The 21450-nt window shown below is 35.9% G+C and overlaps 1 protein-coding gene across 11 annotated transcripts in view; it reads left to right on the forward strand.

Annotated features, from left to right (window-relative positions):
- The window catches only part of LOC129744023 (uncharacterized), a 724779-nt gene that overhangs the window by 228003 nt on the left and 475326 nt on the right, over positions 1 to 21450 (forward strand). The window contains exon 1 of one of the 11 annotated variants that reach the window (XM_055736334.1): positions 17536 to 19411. The exons of the other annotated variants lie outside the window; for them this stretch is intronic. The gene's annotated coding sequence lies outside the window, so the exon portion shown is untranslated. Of the gene's footprint in view, positions 1 to 17535; positions 19412 to 21450 lie in introns of those variants that run through there. 11 annotated transcript variants of the gene reach the window in all.

Genomic DNA, 21450 nt, shown 5'->3' on the forward strand with positions numbered 1-21450 from the left:
CAAATATACAATAAAATAGGAATCACTTAGAAAATCTCGTTTTTTGAAAAACAGAGATTTTGATTAATTATAAAATAAATACTCACAGGATCCAAATTATTAAAAAACTAATTTATCTTCAAATGGAAATTTCACTGGTAATATATTATATTGGATTTTCATTTAATATAATTTATTTTTAATATTTCAAAAGCAAAATTTCACACTAAAAACTTGATTTTGAATCGATTTTGAAAGAGAAGTAAATAAATCTGATTTGAATCTAAGTTAACGATTCAAATCAATTCAATTCAATCTGTTACTATTATTTCCAACAATTTCATTGATTTTTACCTATGCTTTGAATGGTTTTGCTTGTGGTTGATTAAATAAGCTTATTACCAGGGAAGGATTAAGCCATTGGGCCTAGGGTAAATTTTCTCGGGGAGGGGTGTGTTTGTGTTGGGGGTTTCGGGGTGGGAACACTATAGATCTTTCTTTAGCTTTCAGATAATGATCATAATTTGAAGAAAAGAATTAAATGCAAATCATAATTCAAAACCTTAAATAAAATTTAATTTAGAACCAAAATTCTCTGTTTGAAATTAAAATCATAATTTTAGCAACCAATTACAAATGATATCTTAAAAATCTGTTTTAATGTTTTTTGTAATTATTTTAAAAATGTTATGTACATAGATTTCAATTCTTAAAAAGAATAAGATCTTCTTCAGATCAAATATTAAAAATAGACAGTTTTGTCAAACTGTACTTTTTTAATGTGACGAAAGTTTGGTTTAAAAATATAAAATCAGATTTTTTTTATTTTCATAGAGTGCCGTAGTATAGTGTAAATCAGAATGGAGATTAGATGTTCAAAACACTCATTCAGTTATCATGAACAAAATCAGATTAGGAATTTAATAAGTTCATAACCTTAAACAAAGATCTCGAGTTGAGAAAAATCGGAAAAAAACATGAAACTAACGAAAAAAAAACAAGACTTAAAAGTTTCAATGAATTCATTTTCTATTAAAAATTTGTACTTTGTATTTGTGACTTCAGCAGAGTAAAATTTTCAAATGTACATCACTTTTAAAATTATTATCCTTAGAATCAAAAGTATTAAAATACCAAATCAGTTAGCAAAATTTTAATGCGAAATTAAACTCATAGTCTGAAATTGGAATGGAAATTTATCAGAAGTACTTAGTTTTGCCAACGTGTTAAATTTGAGGAACTAAAGAATTTTGTTTTATAAAAAAAAATCAGAATTGATTTTCAGACAAAAAGATGTACAGTATAAAAACCATAGAAATAAAAAAAACGATTGAAAAGCTACAATTATTTTATTTTTTTAAATTTTACTCATGGTTTTTCAGTAAACATTCCAGATTACCCGGCTTTATTTATTTTATTTTGTGCAACGCTCGAGAAATGTTTCCTTTCCTTTTTTGTTTTTTTTTTAAATTTCATTAATACCCAGAGTTTACCAGAATATTTCCCGGATAAAATTTTTAAGAAATGTGTTATAGAATCTTTCAGTTAGTTTAAGTTATCATGAATCTATCCGAAGATAGCATAAAATTTCTCCCAAAAATTAGAAAATTTTGAAGTTAATATAATAAAACTTGTAATTGTGCTAGATACTTGTAATAAATGAAAATAGGTGTTTTCATTTACTCTATTAATGTTGAACTGTAAGTATTCTCTCAAAAACTGTTAATCACTGAAATTTATTAAAACTTTTACAATACCAAGAAACAGTCACTCCTGTCGCAGTAAAAGTCGAAACATTTTTTTTTAAATGTGGAGAACGGAAACTTTATGTTTGACTGGCTAGGAGCTTCTAAAGTATATTATTATTTAAAAATTAAGTCAATATCTATATGTTTCATTCGTTGTGGGGTAAGCATTCCAGATTCCCCGGATTTGTTCGAACTTGCCAGGGTTTACAAAGTAAAGTGGTTTAGTAAAGCAAACTATGGTCTGGCCCATTCGCCTGAATATAATAAAAATCAGTCCGTATTTTGCTATATTTGCTTACTTTACTAATAAAAAAAACTCAAATTGGGCACTACTTTTTTCAGTTAGCTAAAATTTGAAGTGTTTTTCCCTAATATCTTCTTAATTTAATTTTTTTTTTCAGAACAATCAGTAGGTTGTCTTCAGATTTGTTCGGATTTTGTGTTAAATAAATCGAAATTAAATCTACAGTTTTTTAGGTTTTAAATAAGTCGTCCTAATTCGCTCAGGCCACATAAATCTTGGGAAGGAGTATAAAAGTAAAATAAAAAAAAAACTTACCTTTAATTCCAATAAGCAACATTAAAGTAACCAATGGATAGCTCATATTTTTGCTAACATTTTAATAAATAAAAACTATGTTTAAAGCTGTCGAAAACTAGTGCTGTAAATTTACCTTATAATTTATTTTTCGTCACCCAACTTCCTCTGAATGTTTATACTGATGGTTTAAAAACGCCTTGAAGTAGACAAGCAATTTCAATATGCAAATAGTAATATTCTCTGGCAACCAAAGGAGGTGGGAAAGTTCTTGATGAATACTTTTTAAAACTTTTGAAGTCGAAAACTTAAATAAGGTGAATGTCGAAAACTAGACCATCAAAAGGTTAAAGTAAAACGTAGACCGCTGCAAAAAAAAAAACTTTTTACTAACATATGTTTTTCCGATGCCTTTTGGGTCACTAAGCGTAGGTGTACAATTTGAGATGATTTGGTTGATTCCTGACTTAGCGCAACGTGTTTCAATTTTGTATGGAAATTTGTATGGAAGAAGAAATTCAAATGGGCTTGAAATGAAGTCGGTCTTTGATTTTTGGTTTTGACTATTCTTAAGCTTTATAGCCCTGGCTGTGTAAAGTAGCTATCACAACTATAAACTAAGCTGTCAAAAACCAAAAAAATAAAATAATTTGTAAAACATCAAATATTTTTTCTAGGGTACAAGTTAGGTTTGTGCTTTGTTCCCATAAATTGTACTGCAAGAACTAGAAATATTTTTCATCCAAAGTTATATTTTTGGGAACATTCAGCACATATGGCACATCTCTGGCGATTTTTGAATCAACAACTTTGTTTTTTCATACAAATTTACACACAAAATTGAAACTCGTTGCGTTAATTCAAGACTGGATGGATCGCTTCAGAAAAAAAATTATTGCAATTTCTTTCAGCAGAATAACCGAAAAAAGTTATGGGAGGTGTAAAAATGTAGAAACCTAAAATTTCCAAACAAAGCTTGCTGCGGTTATATGTTTATATTGTTTCCATAGTGAAAAACGCCTTGAAAAAGACAAGCAAATAATGATATTCCCTTGTAAACAAAGGAGGTTAATGTAAATGTTTTTGTCGAAAACTAAAACTTCTGGTGTAAAAATCTAAAATAAGTTAAATGTTGAAAACTAGACCATTAAAAGGTTATAGCAAAAAGAGAATAAAAACTTTGTTTCGAGACTTAAATAAAATAGAGAATTAAGAAAAAAAAGTCTGATTCATAGAATCAATCAAAAATGAGATGAAAAACTTTAGTCCATAAGTTTGTTTGAATAAGTTTTCTGGCAAAAAGCAAAAACGGTCGAAAACTTGATATTTTACCTTAAAAGAACCTATCCATTTATAAACTGTTATTTATGCATGCATTGTTCAAGCAAAAATGTTATACGAAAAAAACAGTTTTCGAGGAAATATCTTATTGAACTTTTAAAAAAATTAAATTTGGTTGCCTTGTATTATCGAGCAATAAGTGAATTCATCCTTGTGTCGACGGATGCTTGTATGAAAAACATTGAAATCAAAGTTTTTTTTGTGTTTTTTTTCTTCACAGCATTACTTTGTCAACACTAAAGCAGTAGTTGGAAGCATGTTAGCTGTTACGCCTGATTTTACTCTTTTATAATCGTTGCTGTAGAATGAATTTATCGATAACACTAGTTTACAAAATTTAAAAAAAATCGTGAACTTGATTAACTGACCAACATTTTCAATGTAAAATCGGGCGCTGAATCCGAAAATGAAATTCAAAAAAATCTCAGTAGAACCGTTTTTGAGTTATGCTCCAAATATGAAATTTCGGTAAAATTAAAAAAGTTCTTGTACTTAGATTAAAATATCTCGGACGGCACAACAGTAATTTGAAATCTTCCTTTTGCATATTGAAGGTGAATAAACTTTCTATCGATCATCTGAACACTGTTTTTGCGTTTGATCAACAGTATGGTTGATATTTGTGACTTTATTAGAAAAAAAATTATAAAAAACGCATTTTTTTCGAGAAATTTTTGTTTCAACGAAAGTTTTAGACTCGATGGTAGCATTTAAAAAATCTGATTTTCTTTTGCGCTTAAATGTCAATTTGAAACAAAGATTTAAAGTGGTAATTTATCAAAATCGGTTGAAAATTGAAGAAGTTATGGCTACTTTACCATAATAGTATTTTTGTAGTGTTTCATAATTTAACGAACCGCAGTACACTTATCATAGTATAGGAAGAATGAAACATGATAAATCTCACTCGCTCCAAGTCAAAATTGTTTATGAGCTTACCAGAAGGTCACATGCCAAGTTTCAGGAGCATCTGACCATAGGGAGGGGTTGCTTGAGTCTCAAACGTGAATAAAATTTTTATGTTTTCTGCCAGGGAGGAACAAAAAATACTGGTTTTTCATCAATAACTTTTATCATCACTAGCCGATTGTTTTCTATGGTTAATTTTCTTAAAGCCTAAGTTGAGACAAATATTTCACCCGAAGACTGCAACACGATTGGACTTGAAGTAAAAAAGTTATTGCAGTTCAAAGGCCGCAAATTTTGTCCAACACGCAATGAGTACTTTTTACGCATTTGCGTTTTATACGAGAATTTTCGACCAAAATACAATCTTTGAATCGCAATAACTTTTCTGTTTCAAATTCAATCGAGTTATATTCTTCGGGTGAAATATTTGTCTCAAATTAGGCTTTAAGAAAATTAACCATAAAAAACAATCAGCTAGTGATGAAAGAAGTTATTGATGAAAAACCAGTATTTTTCGCTCCTTCCGGGCAAAATACCTTAAAATTTTATTCACGTTTGAGACTCAAGCAACCTCTCCCTATGGCCAGATCTTCCTGAAACTTGGCATGTGACCTTTTGGTAAGCTCATAAACAATTTTGACTTGGAACGAGTGAGATTTATCATGTTTCATTCTTCCTATACTATGATAAGTGTACTGCGGTTCGTTAAATTATGAAAAACTACAAAAAATACTATTACGGTAAAGTAGCCATAACTTCTTCAATTTTCAACCGATTTTGATAAATTACCACTTTAAATCTTTGTTTCAAATTGACATTTAAGCGCAAAAGAAAATTAGATTTTTTAAATGCTAACATCCAGTCTAAAACTTTCGTTGAAACAAAATTTTCTCGAAAAAAATGTATTTTTTATAATTTTTTTTTCTAATAAAGTCACTAATATCAACAATACTGTTGGTCAAACGCAAAAACAGTGTTCAGATGATCGATAGAAAGTTTATTCACCTTCAATATGCAAAAGGAAGATTTCAAATTACTGTTGTGCCGTCCGAGATATTTCAATCTAAGTACAAGGACTTTTTTAATTTTTCCGAAATTTCATATTTGGAGCATTACTCAAAAACGGTTCTACTGAGATTTTTTTGAATTTCATTTTCGGATTCAGCGCCCGATTTCACATTAGAAATTACCTTCAGTTTACTGAGTTCAAAAATGCTGTAAACTAGTGTAATCGAATAATAATCTCTGTATCTCGGAATCTCTGAAACTAGAATATCTAAGGAAAATCTAAAACCGTCGTTGAATACAGGATATGTAGCTTTTTCAGACCATTAGTTATCAATGATTGGTGGCAAACTAATGAGTTTGAAAACTTTCACACGCCATATCAATCAAAAGTAGAGCTGATCCACAAAATATAATTTGTCTGAGAAATTCAAATGCAGGGCACAAAAATCTTCAAAGCACTTAAAACACTGTTCATCTATGTTATGTGTGAATAATAAAAAAAAATACACCGCAATTTTTCAAGAACCATTTCCGCTCCAGCATTCCCGAAAGCACGAACTCACCAGCTGATGAGAGCTTTTCCAGCAAAAACAACAACAACATCTCCCCCCCTACAAAAGCACCCCAAACCCAAACCGGCTCTAGTATGGAAGCACACAAAATAGTCAAAGATCAGCACGTTTCGGTGTAGGTGCGTGGGAGGCACAACACATTCATTCAGCCAGCCTGTCACACAACAATCCACCCACCCGGCTTGCTGACTGGGAGCGGAAACCGTAAAAGTAAATTTATTTTTGTCTACTCATTGAAGGTGGACATATACGTAGGCTGCATGCATATGTAGATGTGGTTGGAAGAACTCAGCTGCCATTTCTGAGCTCCCGCAGCATCCTTCGATCGTCGAGGAAATGGGGTCTCTCCTTTCACGCGGAAAATTGAAAACAAGGAACTCGTGAGCGTACTTTCGATTCTCGCGGAAAGTGTCTGAGAGATGATGGTGAATATTTTCCAGCTAGTGGTGAATTTTCTAAGATTTCACAAACACACCGGAAAAAAATCAGGACGAGGGACCATCTGCAGAGATGCGGTGACGTTTGTGTGTGATGACAGGACGGGAAAATGCTGTCCTGGTTTTGTGTACATTTTCCAAAAGCTCGCTGATGCTGCTGCCGCCTGCGAGGGAGTAAATGGAAAATCGAGATGAATCACCCTTTTTAGAAAACGATTTCAAAAGCATGTGGAAAATTCTAAAGGATGTGATGTTATTTTCACATTGGTGCGGGAGATGGGTTGCCCATTGATGGAAAAATAGCATGTCTGTTTGGCCAAATCGTTCGGTCGGATGAGCAAACATTAGCAGGTAATGTGGTCCATGTGGCGGGGGGAAAGAGGCAGGCTTGAAGCGAGCGGGGATTGTTATTGTTTTGAAACGATTTTCTTGTCTCTAAGCCCTAAGCTCTCGGTAAGAAGAGCGAGCGAGAGCGAACATGGTGAGAGCACCAATGCAATGTTGGCAGCAGGAATGAAGCTGGGGAGCAATTATCTCAGTGTTTGTGCTTTAAATGCTTCCAGGTGGAAACAGATTGGAGTCTAGGATACACGTATGAAGTAAAAAATCATCTTAATTTATTCTGTTAATTTTAGCTTGAATTTTTCCAGAACTATTTGCATGCTTTTTATGCCCTAAGATCCAATTTGCCAGTCTTTTTTTGACAATTATCTGAGTCAGAATTGAGATATAGCTTGCTCAGGGTTAGGAATAGAATAACTGATAGGGTTTGGATTTGAATAAGTATCATGTAGGGTTTTAATTTTTTTTATCGATATACTTCAGCAGCGTTAATTTTTTTTTTATCAAACTGCAAAAAAAACAAACACACAAAAAACAATTTCTCAAAAACTGAGCCTTATTTGATTTCCTTCTTTTATTAATGTGAATAAATCCAGCTAAATGAGGACTCGTTTTTACAATATTCTGTTAACCGGGACAAACCGTTGTTTTGCTTTAATTAGCCACTTTATTTTGAATACTACACCCATAGAAGAGGTTGCAAAATTCCAATGCCTATTTAGCAACTCTCTGTGCCGAAAATGCGCTGAAATGTGCACTGTGCCGAAAACGTTATGTTTGAAAAACCGTAACTGTCATAAGGACTCGGCTCCCAACCAAAATGATGCATGACCACGGCGCCGTAAGGGAGTCGAACTCAAATCACTAATTATATCGTCTTGCCAGTCCGATACTTTAACCAGTGAACTATTTGAGCTTCATGCAGAAAGAGGGATATTTGTCATAGGCTTTCTGCCACCGATCAATCACAAAAAAAACGCACAACGGTAGTTTCCCGGCGTTTGGCCTCCTTTCAAGGTAGTCTTTTGTCTTGTGATGGAAACGGGAAAGGGAACGGGAGTGAAGGAAACGGGAATCCCATTGAATGAGAACTGTGCTTCGCTTACATGCGGCGGCAACGCTATTCAAACCGTATGGAGCACATCTTCCAGATTTCCCCTTTTTTTCCCCTCGTTTTGACAGATTTAAGCTTTTTTCCTCAGATTTAAGCTTTCGTCTCCTATGCTCTCAAAGCAAAAAAAAAGCTTAAATCTGAGGAAAAAAAAGCTTAAAAACGAGATTCACGAGCACATATTCAAAAGATGTTGGTCACACGATACATAGACAAATCGTGTAACATTGCAGGGATCTGTTCGCTTACTGCCTGCTATTACATACACACGCTACATATACACAGCTGCTAAAGCCGTGCAGCTTGGCCGGTGGATTGAATTCAAGCTATGTTTTTTTGTTGCTTCTACTACATACACACGCACAGCTATGCCGTGGTTGTTTGCCGGCGGATTGAATTGAAGGAATATTTTTGTTGTTGCTTTTGCTACACAAGCACAATGCTCGGTTCGCTGACTGCCTGGTGTAGGCCGGTATTTATTTCCATCCTTCTTCATCTTGTGATGCGATAGGGAGGAACGTGAAAACCATACGCAATTTGGTTGCGCTGGGAGGCTAATGCCGGTGGACGCAAATCGAATCAGCACCGGTCGCGTTATCTTCTTGTACCAATGATGCTATGTAATTGATTACACGCCATTGGAACAGAGACTGAATTTTGGGTGTAGTGCACAGTGGTATGAAAGGGCAAAAAGTGGAACTTTTTCCGAAAGTTATTGTCTTTCATTTTAGATCTAATGTGTTTCCAGAACAATTACTCCTTCAAACGTGCCTCATTACTTAAAACGATAAAAAAGTCAAAGTCTACTATGAAAAAGCAGTTCGATTTATGGGCCATCTACTTAACAGCTCGAATGTCAAACAATAATATGGAAATTTCGCTGTTGCCAGGTTTGATGACAAATAACAACCTTTAAATATCAACAACCGGCATGGAGGCAAAATTATAGGAGACTATCCAAGGAATATTTAAAAAAGGTAGTGCCAAGGCACAAGATTTCAACATTTTACGATGTTTCCTAGCAAACTTATTGCAACTAAAAATTTCCTATTTTGTTAAACTTCACGAGAGTTTATTGCAAAAACGTTCAAGTAGATTTTTAATCTAATAGATCGCATTAAAGCTTGAACCAAGTGCTCAAATTGGAGATGGGGCCATTTGTATCCATGCACTCATAATTGAATACAACCAGAATATATTTTATATGTTTTTTGTTTTTTGTTTTGCCTTTTGCGTAGCACGGGATTAAATTTTTGTATACAATCACGTTTAAAAACCGACAAATCTATGCTTGTTGCGTTCAAATGTGAGCACGTGGAGACAAATGGCACCAACTCCAATTTGTTGCACTTGGTTCTAACTCCAATGTGATCTGTTAATTTAAAAATTCACTTGCACGTTTCCGCATAAACGCTTTAATACTTTGTCAAACTGCTTAGTTTTTTCGTTCAAATAACGGGAAATGATGAAACACAAATTCTGGGTTCAGTTTGAATAACAAAACAGACTTCTCATTAGAAACTATTGATTTTTCATATCAGTTAAACACTATTAATAAAATTTCATGTTGTAGATGGCAGCCCTATATTGCATTTTAACTAAATGATGGCTCAATATCGATTAACCATGTTTATAGGGGCCAATTTTCATCATTTTATCGAAATTTTCGAACACAGCTTTGTTAGAGTTCACACTGAAGAAAGCTTTTCTGGATTTGCAAAAAGTCACCAGCACAAGAATATACCACCGCCTAGGTTTCTGCTCATCCCAACGTTTGAGTCTATTTCAAATCATACGAAAAATAATGGCAGCCATCAGGTCCATCGAGTTTTATCCAAAAGTATGAACAACACTTTTCCGAATACCGGTTCAAAAATTCACTTTTAAGTGAGTTTGATGCAATTCTAATTATTTGATTTACTGTCGCTGCTGGCAAGTATGTCCCATATGAAAAAACAACGAAACAAGAAAAACGTCTTTAAGGGGGAAGTAGGGTCTAACACTTTCAAAAAATCGATTTTTTTTATTTTTTTATTTTCTTATTGTAAAACATTTCAAGAATTGTGTGTCAAATTTTCTAGTCAATCGAAGCAAAACAGTAGAAATTATAGGCCTTTATCTTCGCTTATCTAATACTGCAAGAGAGAAAGAGCAGAAACTTCAAACGCGTTTTTCTCGAAAGCACATTTTTAAAGTCCGTGGACATCGTCATTCGAAAACTACTTCAACGATTCTTTTCAAATTTGGAACATATTTTTTACACATAAAATACCAGACCCCAACGTTTTTCTTTTTTTTTTTTACTTTGGGGAGATTTTACAGATAAAAAATGGCGGATTTTTTCGTGAAAAATCGTAGTTTTTACTTCAAACAGCCACAAAAATTTCATAAAATTTTTTTTTAAGTTAAATAAAATCGATGGGGTCCAGAAAAACATCTATTAAAAATATTTTGCTCTGATTTTTTGACTTCAGATGATTCTGTGCTGAGATACAGTGTCCACCGCAAATCCTGTTTTCTAAAAGGCATCCTCGAAAGTGCTCCGTCACCGGCTCATTTTTCAATATTTTTCTACGAAAAAATTTTTAAATGTTCTTTTAACAATGCTTTGTATAATGCAAAAATATTGAATACATTTGTTTGGAAGATAGCTCTAAAAAAAGTGAAAATGGCGTTTTTTTTCTATTCCTTAGACCCTACTCCTCCCTTAAAGATTTTTTAAAAGTTTCGTGGATTTCTCGGTTTAAACATTACCTTTTTCATTCTTTCTTCACAGATATTAGGATAATTGTTGTAAAATTTCGACCAATGTTTTGCTTTCGAATTTGCTGATGCATTCTTGCGAGTATATTTGGCATTAAATGTACCCGCAAAGCTGTCCCATATTTGGCTATTATGTTGTAAGTTGATCATTTGATTCCTCCTATTTGCGATGTATTGTTCACTTTACTGTCTGTTTACTGATGAAAATAAGTGTGAAATGATCTATAGGACGTATCTCGATAAAAATAGCTAAAGTTTATCATAAGAAATGAGTAGGTCTAAAATAAAATAAATAACAACGTTCCATAAATTTAACAACCTGTGCCTTCATCTTTTTGCAAGTTTTTCAGTCGACGATCAAGATGAGATATTTTGATATTCATTTTTTTCCTATCAAAATTAGATATAATTTAGTACTCGTAGGATGCTAAAATATCTCAAAGTATAAAAAAGATTCCTTGCAAGCATAACTAAATTATATCACCCCTTGATAGCATTATATCAAGATTATATCTTAATCAGATAAAATTTAGACCACCGAAAATGCAAAAATATTGAATACCTGACTTGTACTCAAACTTTCATGCATTCTTTATAATTTTAACAATTCTAGAAAAGTTCGGGTACCAGTCAGGAGATTCAAATTTCGACCTGCAGGTTGAGAGGCGGGCACGCTACCACAGAACCATGCCTGGTGCATTGGAATGAGACCTTCCAACTTCCAATGAAAGTTTTCGAAGCATTTGCTTGCCCGGCAGAAAAAAACAACTGATTGTATCAAAAAAGATATAATCATTTTTTTTCTAAAAGACCAAAACGCAGATTTTGATATCAAATCTATATCTGAATAAGTTAATAATATCTCGTTGAGATGGGTTTATGTAACAATTTGTTGAACATATCAAGAGGAAGTAGGCGATGGTTTATTAGTATCGCACGTGTTTTTTTCCGTTCCGGCGCGGTGAAAATTAAATTTTTGAAGTTTAACAAGTTTCTTATTGTAAAATTGTGTTTTTTCTGGAAAAAGTGGACAATGCAGTGATCAATTTATATTGCCCGACCCTATTCTCCTTTGATTTCGTTCACTTCGTGACATCGTTGAATGATTCGCTTCAAGAGGAAACAAACATGCTACTTCAACAATTGGTGAGTTCGTTCCATTATACTTCTCATTCATTTGTTGTGAACTGATGTTGCAATGCAATCAAAGAATTTCTTCCTGATGATTTTCAGGAGCCAACAAAATTTGAAAATTCTGAAATACCTCTTATTATTTTTGAAGAGACTAGCTGACCCGGTAAATTTCGTTTTACCTTTGACTTAATAAATCGTTAGAAAATGTTTAACTTAATCTGCACATCTATTATTTCCTCGTGCTCGTGAATTAGTTTCCATGAAAATCGTCTTAAAGCTGCTCGAGTTATGTCCCATTTCAAGTTTATGTTGTATGGAAGAGAGATTCTCGAAACCATTATATAAACCATCACTGACCCGAAAAACCCTCGGGTATCTAATTTCACTTCATTCCGACCGACCGTTTATACGTGAGTGATGGTGTTACGAAGAAAACGCCTCCATTATTATATATAAGAAGATAGCAAAAGGATTTGATTTTTTATGGGAGCTCCCCTTCCATAAAAAGTGAGATTCTAAAAACTATTATACAAACCATATCTGATCCGGAAAACACTCGGATACCAAATTTCATTTCATTCCGACCGTCCGTTTATACGCGATGATGTTACAAAGAAAACGCCTCCATTTTTATGTAAAAGAAGATTTTGATTGGAAAAAATTGAATATCAAAATATCTCATCTTGATATAATTTTGTTTTTCTCTACTGACCAAGTAGAAATATAGTGTTTTACTGATATAAAAAATCAATAATTTTCAATTAGAAGATTTTTTTGGGTTCATTAAAAAAAAATGTGTTTCATTATGTGAAAATGTTTTTTATTATTTTCCGTCATTTGGATGAAGAAACTAAGCAGTTTGATAAAGTATTAAAGCTCAAATGTCAAATTCCTGAGTACTAGAGGAAAATCTCTTAAGAACCCTTCAAGACCTGTTGCAATACTAGAAAACGCCTAAAAATGCAGTTGTCTATTCAAATAGTTCGTTGGATCACAAGAACCACTAGATTCTAGTGATTTTGACAAAATCATTGCATCTATTATTTTTTAATTTCTGGTAGCCCTATTCATTGAAAAATGATAAAAAAATTTAGTAACGATAATTTTATCGGAACATTTCAATGCTTTAAAATCAACTATTTTCTTGTAGAAATAATATATTTAAGAATTGGTCGGAAAATCTGTCAGTGTTGCTAGTATCTTTTCATGATATAGAATGCTCTGTTTGAGACGTTATAACTAATTTCTCGCTATCCCTACCGCTTTGCCGTCTTGGGCAAATTTGTAGCCAGAAAATTTCTCAGTAGGCTTCATATATCTATTGTAATTTCATTTGCATTGCCTGAGAGCAAAATATTCAAGAAACCAAAAACAGTGGCATTCTTCGATCAAATTTTCGCGTTGTTCCATTTAAAATTTCAAATATAACCCGAGTAGGGGAGATAAGAGCATAACGAGCACCCAGGGCATAATAAGCACTCCTTTTTTCTACATAAGTACGTATTTTCTAAAACAAATTTTCATTAGGATTTGTTTCGTACTACCTATAGTATTTATTTTTCACCCAAAAAGAAATATTCTTTTCATCTTTACAGAAATATTAAATAATAATCAGCTAGGTTCTCAAGTGACGAAAATATTATAATTTTTGAGCACCACCAAATAAGCTTTTATGATATTTAAATCATCTTGATCTGATATGTACGCACTGCAACATGATTTACACATTGTTTCTAAATTTTCACCATCATAATGTTTTTGATTTTTCACTTTAACCAATTTTAAAACGCCTTTTTACCTAAATTTGTTGACCTGGTGCGAGCACTATTAATCAGGGCAAGATTAGCATTTTCTGCCGTATAATCTAGCATCGAATTCAACTCTATGAAGTCAACTGAACAATAAAGCTACAGCTTGACTTGTTTCATCTGACGATTTGGCCTATTGGTAAGGTGTCGGAGAGGCAATTAGTAGACTGGAGTTCGATTCCTAGTCAAGGTGATTTTTTTTCATTTATCATTCATCATTGATTTTTTTGATTGTTACATCATACGGCTAGTAATATCATCCGTCAAACAAAACACCAGAAACATAATGTATGCATGCGCGGATCTACGGGGGGGGGGGGGGGGGTGATGGGGGTGATCACCCCCCCCAGGCGGAAAAAATTAATAATCATTAAAATGATCACAAATTTTTTAACTCAATTTAGATGAAATATAACTTTTTCATGTGTCAAAATATCCTCACATAGACATTACCATTTTTACGCGTGCATAAGAATCCAATAGCTGCTCAAAAATATGCTTGAATTTATGCGTATGCGTTTGCGCATGCATAACTTCGTGTTGGCTTCGAGCGTGCAAAAGGAATAAAGCTTGAACCTTACTCTTTAAGGAATTTGATTGAGCATGACAGCAGATTGGTTTTCTTTATTAAGCGATATCCAGAGTTGTTTTAAGCGCCAGTACCAGAAACGTCGGTTGAAAGTGACTAATTCTGAATGATTTCTTGGAAAGGCCTGTAAGAAGCCAACATTTATTTTCAAGTTGATCATAAAATGATTTCTTATTTATGCATGTTTACCATACTTGATGGTTTTCTTAAAAAAAATTATTGGGTTCACAGATGAAATTTTTTAATATATGTTCTATTTTCGGCTAGAATTATTCGTGACATAATTCTGACCTTTTCAGTCACTCTTTTTAACTGTGGGAAAATAACCTCAAAAGCGATCATGTCCTTGAACGGACATCAACGTTTTGTTAACTTAAATTTTGGACGTTATTTTTCTTTTTCTTATCCGCATACGTAGTCAAGTGTTCGTAAGAACTGTCAAAAAACTCTTACTCAACTATTGATGATATCACAAAGCTTAATATTTTAACTAGACACTGGGTACCTCCGCCACAATTTGCTGAGTGCTGAGTGCTGAGAAAGAAAAACGTTACGCAAGTGCAATGCATTTGGAAACATTCAAAAGTTGGCTAGTTTTTTTCCAAACTGAGCAAGGTTTTTTTTGTAAAGTCTGTCCGCTCTTTGTAGTCAACCACGCTGTTAATAAAACTGTTCAATTTTTATATCTTGTTATTAGTCACTGACTTGTTTTTCAAAACTCTCTGAAAAAAAAACGCTGTAAGTGTTCGATAAAATATAAATTAACGAATCTATTCAGCAAACCTCTTTAAAAAAAAATATTATGCTTAGCAATCTATATTTTATTTGTATAGAATCTTGCTTATTTGTATTTTAAATGTTTATTTGTTTGAGATTGTTTTTTGATTCACGTCTTGAAATTAATATTTTAATGGACTTTCAAGAGAAAAATATGTAAAATTATTTATTAAATACATTGACGAGCTTCGATAAGTAATGAAGCAGCATACGGATAAAAGTTGGTACTCAAAGGGAAAATATTTCGATTAAATATAATTGAAACTTGTTTAAATGGTTTTTTTTACCCAAGTATTGTAACAGGTAGTTTCAAAATTAATAAGACGTAGCTACAACTTTAAAACCAGCGATGCTCATTTGAGTAAGTTGAAATCATACCAACAGATTTATTTTTGACTGAAAATAAAAAAAGTAAGATTTTCAAAATTAAATTGCTAATGGATTTATAATCTGATAAAAATAAACAAATGGTCATTCCATAGCCCCAACTAGATAAATAAACGTAAATTCAACTTCATACCAGTCAAAAAAAAACATTTGTCTTCTTTAGCCTAAGACTAAGCCAGCCACAAACAGATGAACAGAATTCTTTGAACAATTTTTTTAAAATTGTGATTAACATTATTCACATGCTGCTGAATTCTCTTCATCTCTATCATCAACATTTTTCCTGCCACAGTTTTATTTTTTCCAATCTCTCAAAAAATGTTGGCCATTTTTTTTTTAAATTTACTAAATCACCCCCCCTAAGAGCAACCTCTAGATCCGCGCCTGAATGTATGAGCATGTGTTAATTCTTTTAATTCTACAAACAGACCTAGATTATTTTAGTAGTGCTTTGTTTGATGAATCTACGCCTCACCGTTTAGTGCAAAATGTATCGATCATGAATGATAAATGAAGAAAAAAAAACCCTTGACCAAGAATCGAACTCGAGTCCACTGATAACCTTTCCGACACCTTACTAATAGGCCAAATCGTCAGATGAAACAAGTCAAGCTGCAGCTATATTATTCAGTTGACTTCATCGAGTCGAATTCGCTGCTAGATTCCCCGACAGAAAACACTCATCGTGGCCCGAAAAATGTTACTCATACTGCCCCAGGGGGGTTCCCATTATGTCCCTACAGTTTTTTTTCTACTTTTTCAAATTTCATCCATTGAGGCAATAGACTATTTGAGTGTCTGAACACAAAACAATGATGTAATTCACATATTATAGCTGTTCTCTATGGTTAAATAAGCGTTTACTTAAGGTGGCCATTAGCCCCAATTTGAAAATCTGTAAAATTCTTCTTTCGTTTATACCAAAAAACAAAACTTTCACAACAAATTCAAGAACACCCTACTCATGGTAGTTATAGATTTGCAAACAATATTTTTGTTAGTTTGCGTTCGTCAACCACTTTATTGAGAGGCATTTTTTATAGGAAGATTGGAATTTTACGTCACACTCGTTTATTTCTCGGTTTTTCGAAATATTCTCTTACAAGAATAGGAGATGCTGATAATGGACACTCTTACCGCCCTACGAATGGTGGGATGATCCATAAATCAATGTCCGAGTGAATCAATGCATAACCTCGTTATAACTTCTTTCGAAAACTACGGTGTAACTACGAATCTTTCTAGGGAAGAAGGAAAACGCAAAATTTATTATCCTGTCCCTAGTGCCCCCACTGACTGGTCTCCATACCGAACAGTTTCAGCTGGTGAGCATAATGGATTACCACCAACAACAGTAGCAGCAATATAGCCAGCAAAAACAGGACATAGGAAGAGAAAGCAAGCAAAAGAAAATAAAACGGGAAAACCCCACACATCAATACACACTGGGAGAAGCTTCTTTTTTGTGTCTTCCCCCGACTGTCATACCGTGCGATGGCTGAAGCTGAAGCTGGAGCTAATAACAAAAACAACAGCACCGACAAAAACCACCTCGAACCTCAACCCTCACACGAACCGAACTCACTTTCTACCTATACTTTTTACTAGCAAATTTCTGGAGCTCAGGGTGTTGGGAGCTTTCTGGGGAGCAACTTTTCTTTGCTGTGCAACAACCGCGACGCCCGCTCCGCCACGGGAGCGGAAGTTCGGAGCGCACACGTGTGTATCAAAGCGGCGCGGAAGCACATCCGCAGCTCCCACTGACAACCGCGACACTCGCCGCGATGTTGTAGGTTGTAGGAGTAGGTTCTGTGATTTTTGTTTCTGGCTGTTTGCTTGCTTGCTTGCTTAAGGGTTAGTTATTTAGGTGGAGGTGCTTCCTCCTCCATGTACGTTTAAAGTGCTCGCTGCTGCTACACCCGTATCGGTATCAGCATCCGTCTAGAGTTGGTTCTCTTCTTGATGTTTGGCCGTAGTCGCCTCCGCCGCCGCCGTCAGGTAATAACCATATGTGCGGAGGTTCGGTTTTGTTTCTGGGAGCAGCAGCATCCTGACCGCATTTCATATTTTGTTTGAAGGGCGAGGACTCCCGTTTTATGGTCTTCTTCGTTGTCTGTGGCTTGTCGTTGGGGCTGATTCATTGAAGGCTCCTTTTTGTGCTTCGGAAAGCGGCAAGCATTCACCACAACAATCGGCAAGTGTAGTTCGGCCCCGAAAAGCTGTGTGTGACCACAGAACTCCGGAGCATCCTGGTCAGCCTGCTGGTGGATAGTTTGTGGTGTGAAAGAATAACTACCCAACTAGTTTCATCTGGTAGCAGTCGGTGAGATGCTGCTGCTGCTAGTTGGCTGCTTTCGTGATGGGCTCAGTCCAGTTTTCAGAAGTCAGTGCCAGTGAGTGACGTCACCGCGTGCCGTAAACACGTACCCGAGACGATCGGGAAATTTTTCGCAGCTTCCTCAGTAGGAAAGCTCTTGTGTTGGATGCTGGATTGTTGAAGTCCAGCACTTGTTGTGTGTTCTTGGCAGAGTGATTTTTTGGAGCGATTCCAATGGGGGTGACCATAAATTGAGGCCAACAAATTGCTGGGGCAGCCGACACCCGAAAGGGGTGAAAGTAAAAATAGAAAGTTTATCTATATGTTTTTCCCCTATTCTGGGAAATGCAGACGGATGAAAAGTGTGTGTGCATATCGAATTGATGCTCTATTTTTCCGACTGGTATCGCGTGTAGCACAATCCTCTTGGCTCTCGCAGAGTTTATTGGCAGTGGAGCTCAATCGGGAGTGCTCTCGTGCGAGTCTGTTTCGATTGTGTGAGTGAGTGAGCGATTCCTAGCCAGGATGATGGAATCGAAGTAATAGAACCTGCAAATAACTCTAGGATTATCTGAAGTTTTCATCAGGAAATCGTACTCTAATCATAGTGAAGAAAAATGATAAGCTCCGCTAAACCGCGAGTGATTACCTCTAGCTAGATTACATAAGTCGAACTGTTGAGAGGAATTCGCCAAACCGCATTTCTGTGTGATTGACTCCCCCGCCTCTCAGCGACGAGGCTGTGGTTTTCCTCCCGTGGAAAAGGTGCTAATTGGGATAATTGCCCACTGTTACAATCTGTCAACCACCCTCTTACGGCCTAGCCAGTGAAAAAAGGCATCCCTGAGAGGCCGAGTGTTTATTGTGTGTTTCTTTCAAGTGGGGGAAAAAGTCCCCTCGGTGCATAAAATCATCACTATAGAAAAGTTTGAAACGACCCGATCGTAATTGAATTTGCTGTTGTGCGAAACGAGAGTGTTTATTTTTCACTTTTGAGGCAGTCCCTCGCAAAAAGGCACAGTTATGTCCCGTGAAATGTGTACACACCTGATCCCTAATCAATTTGCCCCTCAAACGCCCTAACCACCTCAATACTCCCCAAGAATCGATAGATCCCCACAAGTCAGAGCGTTCCCTTGAAAATAAAAAAAGCTCACAAAAGATCATCGTCAATCGAAGTAAGAAATTTCTTCCCCGGGTAGTGAATCTTCGAAGAGTGTTGGCCACGAAGAAGTTGTGCTTTCTCGGAGGAAGTGTGTTGAATTATTCATCACTGTATGCGTGTGTATATCCTCCTGGTCCCGAAACGATAAAAAAAAATAAAAAGAACACAAACAGAGAGACAACGAAAAAAAAACCTAACTCAACCCAACGCCAAAGAACCACAAAAGGAACGAGGATTATTGAAATTGTCAACACTCAATCGGTTGCAGCTCGCCCTCACATCTCCCTCTCAACACCCACACTTTCCCATACTAGTCTCAAGGAAGCTGTGACGGTTCCAAGACAACTGACTGATGTGGATCCGTTGTTCTTTGGGGACTCTGTCAACGGGCTAGCTAGCTAGTAGGACAATGCCAACAACAACAACGACGACTGCCGAGAAATAACAAGGAAGGAAAAACCTCTGACGTCGTATGCTGATGGAAAGGTAAACGCTTCTTCTGAATGGGATAACGATATCTGTCAGAGGGAAAATTTCCCCATAACCTTTTCCCTCCCGAACACCTTTCTGTTATTTTGTTACTGTCTATTCGATATTGTTGTTGTTCTGTCTTACAGCAGTGGAAATGATATCTCTGTGTATATCTCTCCCGTCTCCTTTGGGAGATTCATGGGTTTTGTTTTTCGTGATGTGATCTTCTTTTTTCTTGATTTGTACCTACCTACCAATTTTCCCGGTGAATTATTCCCGAGGCCTTCCAATAAGTTTATCTTCGATTATCTGTTTACCTACTGTCAAACTTACGGGGCTCGTTTGAATAATTTATAGAAATAAACAATTTCCTACGATAATGAAACGGCCTAAAAAACCCAATAACCCGCAAAACAATAGCAACCTCGTTGCTTTTAACCATCATTTAAAAGAAAGTATACTAAATATGACGAAGGTGGGAAAACGGTGTGGCAGAAATTATCTTTCCAAATTTGACATACGTCAAAACTTGGGAGAAGGGTCCGGTGACAAAAAGTTTTGAATTAAACTTTGCCTATGCCTCGTGCCTGTGGGTTCGATTTGAAGGGAAGCCTTCAAAGTTTGTTGGCGTACTGTTTGTGTTTTCTTTTTCTCTCTTCTAACTCATCTTAGCTTCTTCTGTCACAGAGCTTATCTGATAATAAACCCCGGGTAAATGGCTTAGCTGGTGTCGTTTGTCGAAAAAAAAACTTTAAGGAAAAACCTCTTTATTTTGAACGGCCAAAATCATTCGGTTTATGAAACCGATTCTTTTTTTGATTGATTGATAACTCATAAAAATTAAAAAAATGATAACTATAGAAAACGAAAACTGAAAATGAAAAAAAAACTCATTAGCCTCAAAGGACAGATTTATTTTGACATGTGCCCAAGCTAGGAGACGGCCATCTTTGCTGACCTGCCAGATACGCTGCATACGTTGTGTAGGATATCTCCCACGTAACCGTCGCTGGGTATCCAAGTAGAACACACTTCCTGCGACAGAAGCTGCGGTAATAAGACAATAAATACTTTCTCTGCAGTTGAATTCGTAGGGGAAAGAGTATTCATGCCGCGGAATATGTTCGGGTAGAGTTGCGTCCTGTCGTCGTCGGGTATTTGGGACCATTGAGTCAGGTAGGACGACCTAATCGTCGAGATTTATCTGAGTCGTGCGTGAGCGTTTAAAAACCGAACGTGTGCTGAGATTGTTACAGGTGCGAGTCTAGAATAAGCTGCTCTCGATTCGGCACATGGCGGAAACAAAGCCTAGGGTTATATGTCCAAAAGTTTCCAACCAAAGGAAGACCAGGCTGCTGGGAGCCCTCCTTTTAGGCGGGGGGCTTTCGAATCGAGTGCGTCCGAACCTAGCAGTAAAACATACGAAGGTAAGACTCTACCTTATGCGTATGCCGAGCTGTTAGGTGCGTCGCAAACGAAGCGTAGGATACCTCCACTGCCATGGAATATCTGAGTAGAATGCGCCGCTTAAGATGGAAGCTGCGGGGATAAGACAATAATTTTAGGGTGAAGAGTATTTACGTCGCGGAATACTCTCAGTAGAGTGACTTCCTAAACCAGGTCGCTGGCGGATGAGTCACTCGGATCGATGTACATAGTTTCATTTCACGTGTTGCCTCTCCGCATGGTACCATTTCACGCTTGGTATTGTTTCGCCTCGATCCAACACAAGCAGACCTCAAGTCGTTAGAGGAGAGCTTTTTAGTCTTGAAACTTGTAACCAGTGCGTTGTGTGAGAAGCCCAAGGTCAGTGAGAATCATCGTAGTACATAAATGTAAATGTGCACAGGAAGCGCTGTGTGGAGTGGAGGCGGACCGTACCCTAAACCACTGACGCCATACGCAAATAATGGCTAAGGTAATGGACGGGCAATACGCTGACGAACAGATGGCGCTGATCGAACGCACAAATGGGCAGCCATAGGCGGGCTTCGAAAAAGGCGCAATGGGGCGGAATTCCAGGATGAGCCGAAAGTCCGGATCCGGGGCAATGG

This window comes from Uranotaenia lowii, chromosome 2 (genome assembly GCF_029784155.1).
Source record: "Uranotaenia lowii strain MFRU-FL chromosome 2, ASM2978415v1, whole genome shotgun sequence".
Taxonomy (NCBI): domain Eukaryota; kingdom Metazoa; phylum Arthropoda; class Insecta; order Diptera; family Culicidae; genus Uranotaenia; species Uranotaenia lowii.